The sequence below is a fragment of the Schistocerca serialis genome, chromosome 1 (genome assembly GCF_023864345.2).
Source record: "Schistocerca serialis cubense isolate TAMUIC-IGC-003099 chromosome 1, iqSchSeri2.2, whole genome shotgun sequence".
Classification (NCBI taxonomy): domain Eukaryota; kingdom Metazoa; phylum Arthropoda; class Insecta; order Orthoptera; family Acrididae; genus Schistocerca; species Schistocerca serialis.
Window position 1 is genome coordinate 1,059,131,393 of NC_064638.1, and position 8,111 is coordinate 1,059,139,503.

The following is an 8,111-nucleotide window of genomic DNA, read 5'->3' on the forward strand; positions in this document are numbered from 1 at the left end:
TGCGCAGCAATACTCGAGAAGAGATTGGACGAGCGTAGTGTAGCCAGTCTCTTTATGTCATCAGCGGATCTTATCATTGATATCGTTTCATCTTGAATTTTAATTCCACTCTTGTTCTTTTATTTCCGTCATTGCTTCTTCGATGTATAGATTGAACAGGAGGGGAGGAAGACTACACCCCTGTCTTACACCCTTAAACTCGTGATGTTCAGACAAATTCGAGTTATGCACTCTGAACATCATGATGTAGTATAAAATATGTCAACGAATAGAGACTGCTCCTTTACTATGTGCGAAGCATCTGGTATATTAATCACATCTCAGGACGACAATAAATTACCAAAACGAATAACGTGAACACTTTAGTTATTAGGCGATCTCGACATAATAAATTATTATAAAAACGTTTATAAATGCGCTTGCGCTTGAGACTGTGTTGTTCTTTTCTAAACCTATTGGTTGCTTGTATCAGTAATATGTAAGAATGGTTTTCGTCTCTGTAACTAGTGGTTTGTTATAATTGTGGAGCCGCGCGTAATTAGCCGAGCGGTCTAGGCGCTGCAGTCATGGACTGTGCGGCTGGTCCCAGCGGAGGTTCGAGTCCTCCCTCGGGCATGGGTGTGTGTGTTTATCCTTAGAATAATTTAGGTTAAGTAGTGTGTAAGCTTAGGGACTGATGACCTTAGCAGTTAAGTCCCATAAGATTTCACACACAATTGAACAATAATTATGGAAACAACAACGTCGTAATGCAGGGAAGAATATAATCGTGTGAAATATTTTCGCAGTTGCGAATATGGACAACTAACAGCTGTCTAATGGAATGAGGGCAATAAAAATTTGTGCCAAACCGGGACTCGAACTCTGGTTTCCCGCTAATCACGAGCGGTAGCCTTACCATTAGGCATCTGCCGGCACGGTAGCTCAGCGTGTTCGGTCAGAGGGCTGCTCGCGCTCTGTAATAAAAAAACTGAGTAAAGAAATCAACGGTCATCTCGAACGGATGTCTTGTGACGTCCGCCCAGACCGAAGGCAATGAACAGTACAGAAAAAAAGGCATCCGGGCAAAACTCACGCCAGACCCAAACCATCACATGTCGTCAATCCCTTGTCTACAACCTGGACCCATACATTCATTATGTACAATCGCATACAGAGTAGACATTTTAATTGAAAGTTGCTTGCCCGGTGTCGGCGGATACCTACGATAGTGCACGCTTGTCCGAACATTGTATCGTGTGAAACTTCCTGGCAGATTAAAACTGTGTGCCGGACCGAGACTCGAACTCGGGACCTTTGCCTTTCGCGGGCAAGTGCTCTACCAACTGAGCTACCCGAGCACGACTCACGCCCAGTCCTCACAGCTTTACGTCTGCCAGTACTCTCCGGTGCAGAGTGAAAATCTCATTCTGGAAACATTCCCCAGGCTGTGGCTAAGCCATGTCTCCGCAATATCCTTTCTTTCAGGAGTGCTAGTTCTGCAAGTTTCGCAGGAGAGCTTCTGTACAGTTTGAAAGGTAGGAGACGAGGTACTGGCAGAAGTAAAGCTGTGAGGACGGGGCGTGAGTCGTGCTCGGGTAGCTCAGTTGGTTTGCCGGCACGGTAGCTCAGCGTGTTCGGTCAGAGGGTTAGCTGCCCTCTGTAATAAAAAAAACTGAGTGAATCGATCAACAACGAACTTAAATGGATGTCTTACGACGTTCGCCCCGAGCAGATGCAATGAACAAAAGCGAACAAAATGAGATAAAAAAAAAAAGTTGGTAGAGCACTTGCCCGCGAAATGCAAAGGTCCCGAGTTCGAGTCTCGGTCCGGCACACAGTTTTCATCTGCCAGGAAGTTTCATATCAACGCACACTCCGCTGCAGAGTAAAAATCTCATTCTGGATTGTATCGTGTGTCTGAACAACACGGGCACTGCAGTATCGTACGAATCTGTTTTGTGTTGTCCCACAGATGAATGCTGGTACTCTGCAGCTACTTCATGGCATGTAATAGGAAAGAAGGCGACGTAAGTGTAGAAGAAACGTACATTTAATCTGAAAATTGCACTATGCATTTGATTATGGATCTCTGCCTGAGATGTTGCATGAATTCTGAAGCGTGCCAGAAATCATTCGTCTCACTACCGTCTACATTTATGGGTATCTATGACGAGATGTATAAGTTAACATCGAGCACCCTTCGATCTCATTGCAGCTCGTCTTGATACACGACATCAAAGTGGTTGCTGTTACAAGGCAATATCTACGAGCGGAGCAGTACTGTGAAGCTCGTCGGCAAAACAGGATCTCGGAGGGGCCAAAGCGTACATATATATTCGTCGAGTCATGCTGAGTTGAAGATTGTTCCCGATCTAATTTTTATTTTATAATAGCTGTTTAAACGCTATAGTAATCACAAAGTACTACAGACTCAGCTCAATTGTCTGAAAAATATAAAATAATGCATGTAACTTTACAGGTTGTACTAACTATTTAATTTGCTGAACTTCCCTCGAAGTGTTGCGTTGCACAGCACGTAAAATACAAAATGGTTGGTAGTTTTGTAAATAATGGGAATGACGGATGATTGCTCCCTTACTTGTACGTCTTCAAACATTGAAAAAATTTCATTTACTTTTCTTAATTTTCCGAAAGCACTGTAACTTGTTGCCATCTACGGAACCATATCGGCAGCTTTTCAAGGTTGCATTTGTGAGTGGTGCGGTCGAGCGAGCATGACCAGCAAGAACAGGATTCAGGAGGTCTCGACTTGCTGATATTTGTCGAGTCATGCTGAGTGGAAGGTTCACTTCTGTTTTATATCAGACTTTTATAACTCTTTTTCCTATGCCTAGCTTCCATATTACATTTTATTAAGGACATTTTGCTGATATGTTTATTACGTGTGTTTTGCTGATATGTTTATTATGTGTATTAGGCCGTCCTCCAAGGCATAATTCTTTGTCTAACGTTTCGTCTTCCAGTGCTAGAGGCTTCATCAGAGATTTTAACGACTCAGAAAGCGGTTACGGACTTAAACAATATCAGCAAGCTAAACTGAGGTTGTGTGAGTGTGTAACTGGTTTCTGAGTCGTTAAAGACTCTGATGAGGTCTCTAGCATTGGAAGACGAAATCTTAGGCAGATAATTATGACTTGGAGCACGGTCTAGTTCCCATAATACAAATATCAGGAAGATGTCCTTAATAAAATGTAATACAAGAGCAATGTACAAAAAAAATTATAAAAATTTGATATAAAACAGAAGTGAACCTTCCACTCAGCATGACGCGACAAATATCAGCAATATCAGATATATCAGCCATCAGAGACGGCATTCTATGATTGAAGGACATCTTGCTCTACAGTGACCTTGTCGCAGTTGTAACACCGGCTCCCGTAAGATCACCGAACTTAAGCGCTGTCGGGCTGGGCTAGCACTTGGATGGGTGACCATCCGGTCTGCCGAGTGCTGTTGGCAAGCGGGGTGTACTCAGCCCTTGTGAGGCAAACTGAGGAGCTACTTGATTGAGAAGTAGCGGCTCCGGTCTCGGAAACTGACATACGGCCGGGAGAGCGGTGTGCTGACCGTATGCCCCTCCATATCCGCATCCAGTGACGTCTATGTTCTGAGGATGACACGGCGGCCAGTCAGTACCGTTGGGCCTTCATGGCCTGTTCGGGAGGAGTTTAGTTTATTTTAGTTTTTTAGATACGCTTCAATCTTATTATCCACGGCCTATATCAAATGACGCGTCTGCGAAATGTGAAATCTTTATGATGATCATAAATGATGTGTATCTAGAAAACATGATCACCGGACAATGCACTGCGTCAGTTATGTGAAGTCCAGTGTCACTTGTCTCAGTTACACCCTGAGGGCGATCAGACAGTACTGTCAGGGTATGAAAAGATGGAACTTCTCGTCAGAGAGTCAGACCCAAAGTGCAGGTCTCTTGCTTCCTCTGAGACCACACTTCATTAGGTCTGTGGCATGCACCCCATATGTAGGCAGGGAAATGGAGAACTTGAACCTGAACTAATCTATTTATAGTTAAAATATTGTTATAATTCTTTATACAGGGTATCCCAGGAGGATTCGTCAGTACTCAGAGATATGACAGAAACGATAATTCGAAAAAGAAGGCTTCTACAATGCATACCATAAGAGCTCTAATGCGGAAAACATCTCTTCTACTGAACCGTGGCTCACACAGGTATGCATTTTGGACCCAATGTTTACTAGGCAATTTTTTCCCTGCTTTGTTCTATGTTACCTCCTCTCGAAATATGGAAAGCAAAGAGCTTGAAGTAAAATAAATTTCTTTTACAGTATCGAAGATGAAGAAGTGCTCTTGGCTCTTAGAGCCAATGTTCTCTAGACTTGTTTGCTTTTGTCTCTATCGCACTTGTAATAGGGTTGGTAGTGGCCGTATATTACATTATATACCCAAAATGCTGACCTCATAATCAATTACTAGTAAAATTCCTATTTAGAAAGGAACCCCCACAAACCTATAGCAGTTTTTCCATTTTTTGAAACTTTTTACTTAAAACATTATGATTTTCAGATCAAAAGCGTATGACAATAAGTAAATCAAATTCGCTTCCATTGGGTAATTCCTGTTTTTGGTCGTAAAACTACGCACTACAAAAGAGTTATCATTTAATTTCAATACCTTCACTATCGAAAACTCGGCTCGAAAAAAATCAGCATCTAAATAATTTCTACTTTTTCGGCACTATAATCACACAGGAATAAAAGAGCAAAAAAATCGAATAAATGCATAAGAAATAGATATTCCCATATACCTGTGCGTTCTGAAAACTGAATTAACATATCTGAGCGGCTGAGGGAATGTGTATGCGGAAAATGTCGACTTGTGGAACACAAAGAAAATGAATCTAAGAGAAGTCAAGAAGAAATGGCCTCTGGGTAGTTATTGAGAGCGTTAAAGAAAATATATTCAACTATTTGTTATTACAGTTACTCTTGTTAGATCTTCGATCACTGGTAATGATCATTTTCAGACTTAAAAGTAAAATAAAGTAAAGCGTTAATAAGTAACTATTTGTATACCTGTCATAGCGTACACTAGAAATATTTAAAACTTAAATTTTTTTAAAAAATTGTACCTGATCAATCACGAGTTGTGAGCTTTTCTTCGAAGCTATAAAATAAAACTAACAGCACAATGATAGGTTTGTGAGACCACCCAGTGCCATCTAAGTATTTTATTAAGCCCCCTAAGTCTCAGAAAAACCCTTGTATCATGAATGATGGGGAGGGCACGGAGGAAGATGAAACATACGGAGAAAAGAGAATAATGTTGAAAATTAGGTGGACTCCTAAGATAAAGAATAAAGAGGTTCACCACAGAATCAGTGAGGAAAGGAACATGTGGAAAATATTGTCAAGGGAAGGAACAGGGTGTAGGACGGAAGGACATTAAGAAGTCCTCGGGGAATAGCTTTGGTGGTGGTAGTAGTGGAGGCACCTGCAAAGAGTAAAAACTCTGAGGGAAGACAATGATAAGAATAAATCGAACAAATGATCGAGGATGTGCAACTTCTATTCTGGGATGAAGAAATTGGTACAAGAGATGATTTTGTGAAGGACTGTATCAAATCAGTTAGATAAATGTTGGCTCAGAAAAATGGACAATAAATACCATCAGAAAGGCAAAATACCCTCTGACTTCAAGAAGAATGTAATAACTCCTGTTGCAAAGATGGTACGTCATGACATGTATTAATATTACCGAAAAGTCGATTGAATAAGTCATCAATACAAATGCCGACATGAAATACTTACAGAAGACTAGAAAAACTATTAGAAGCCGACCTCGGGGAAGATTATTTTTGGTTCTGGAGACATGTACGAAGACGGGCGGCAGTGATAACACAACATATCTTAGAAGAATTGCAAACGGGTGCTTATAGCAACTGTAGATTTAGAAAATGCTTTTGACATTATTGACCGAAACAGACTTTAGAATTCTGAATGTATCAGGGATCTGAAAATGTATCTACAAACAGTCGAAGATCATGAAATAGTGGCAATAATTCGAAACAGACAACGTCATTTCTGACTCTCTCTGATTTCTTTGATCTGTACATTAATGAAGCAGTAAACCAAGAAGAAACTAGGGAAGGTAATTACAGTTCTGGGACAAGATATAAAACTGACGATGACATTTAATTCTAACATAGACGGCAAAGGACTTGGAAGAATAGTTGAATGGAATGTCGTCAAGTTAAATCAAGTCATAGTGCTAGATTAGGAAATCGAACACTAAAAGCTGTTGCTGAGTTTTCCTATTTGGAAACAAAGTAACTGACAGCCTCTGAAATGCGGAGGATGTAAATTGCAGGCTGGCAATAACCAGAAAAGCGCTTCTGAAACAGAGAAATCTCTTGACATGGAATATAGGTTTAAATGTAAAGTTTTTTCTAGATATTTTTATGGAGGTGAAGTGTGGACGATAAACAGAGTAGAATCCTTTGAAATGTGATGTTACAGAAGAATGCTGAAGATTAGATGGGTAGATCGAATAACTAATGAAGAGGTACTGAATAACACTGGGGAGGGGGAAAGAAATTTGTAGCGCAGCTAGACTGAAAGGAGGGATCAATTGACTGAACGTGTGCTGAGGCATCAAGATCATACTCAGTTTGGTACTGAGATGTGCGGGGAGGGGGGGGGGGGGGGGAGCGGGAGGTAAAACACTGTTGCTTCTTTTTTTCAGTATATCCATTGTGGATGACGAACTGTAATTTAAACTGGTTTTAATCTGGTAAGAAATATGCATCCAATTTAGTCAACCATGAACATGTTTTCGTGCTACTGCAGGCTCGTCTTCTGATGGACGTGTTACAGAAATATTATGTGTGGAGCATATGTAGCTAGATGCAATGCTGGTGCAGCTGGCGGAAATGACGGAAATTTAGTAATCGGTGATGAAACTTTTACGAATCCGAAAGTTTTTTTATGTTTTGGGTACTACGGTGCACTGCCTTATGGTATTCATGTAACTTGCATTATTAAGCTAAGTACATAAATAAACACAGTATGTAGCTACACTTGGTTTTACACTGGCTCACATGATGTAAACATTCGATATTTTTACAAAGAATACGGATATTACAGATACTACACTTTACTACATAATAGTCTTGGGCAAGAAATTCATTGTATTATGATACAAATATTACTACTACAGATTTTACATTTCAGTAAATGTTGTTACCTGCTTACAAAAGGTAAACAGCTAGAGGTGAATATTTAATACATTATTCAAAACTTTTTGTAATTTACAGAATACCATAGTCTTTACACACCAAGAAGAACAAGATTTACGCAGGAAAATTAATAATTATTATTCTCGTTGTTTTTTTGGTGCCAAGATATACTCGAAATTCGGAATGAAAAGGTTTTGCGTTGACTCAGTCTGTGCATTCAGGATTTTTTGGGGTGATTTTAGTTTGTGGATGAGAATTTCTAATCGTTCAAGGAGGTCCATCTGTAGTCCTTTCGCAGCAATGTGTAGCACAGAAAGACTGTCATTGATATCATCAACAGAGTGTCCATAATGAGCAACATGTGATGCAAAACTGGACTTATTTAAGTTTTTGAGTCGAAGGGCATCCATATGTTCTTTGTAGCGGGTTGCGAAATTTCTCCCTGTTTGGCCTATGTAGAAGGAAGAACAGACGCGGTTCGGGCGTAGCCCATTGTCGGAATAGCAGCCAAATATAATTTTCAACAAATTAACTGCTGATTTTAGCCACCTAATAAAGCAGGCGTGCTCCTAGTTTACGTAATGGTCGCAGGACTCCTGACTGACTTACGTCGCCAATAAAGCGAATGAAATGATATTTTCTTTTTTTGTGTACCAGTGCAATCTGGCCGATTGTCAATAATGGCCGGTTTTTTTCTTAACTCTGATACCGGCCTGTGATTTTCTTTTCCTCTACTTCTTTATGGCTGTCCTGGATGTCAGTTCCAACCGGTTTTCATACCAGTACATTGCAAATCTTCTCTGCCTACTTGTTTTCTGAACATTTACTGCTTATATTTCTCGATACACAAACATTTATTGTGGAAATTCACGAAGAAAGTCATCTCAA

At 40.3% G+C, this 8,111-nt stretch overlaps 1 non-coding gene across 1 annotated transcript; it reads right to left on the reverse strand.

Annotated features, from left to right (window-relative positions):
• Positions 1 to 1,266: 1,266 nt before the first annotated feature.
• Trnas-cga (transfer RNA serine (anticodon CGA)) lies at positions 1,267 to 1,341 on the reverse strand. Its single transcript has one exon. It is a non-coding gene; the product is annotated as a tRNA-Ser (tRNA).
• Between the last annotated feature and the right edge of the window lie 6,770 nt (positions 1,342 to 8,111).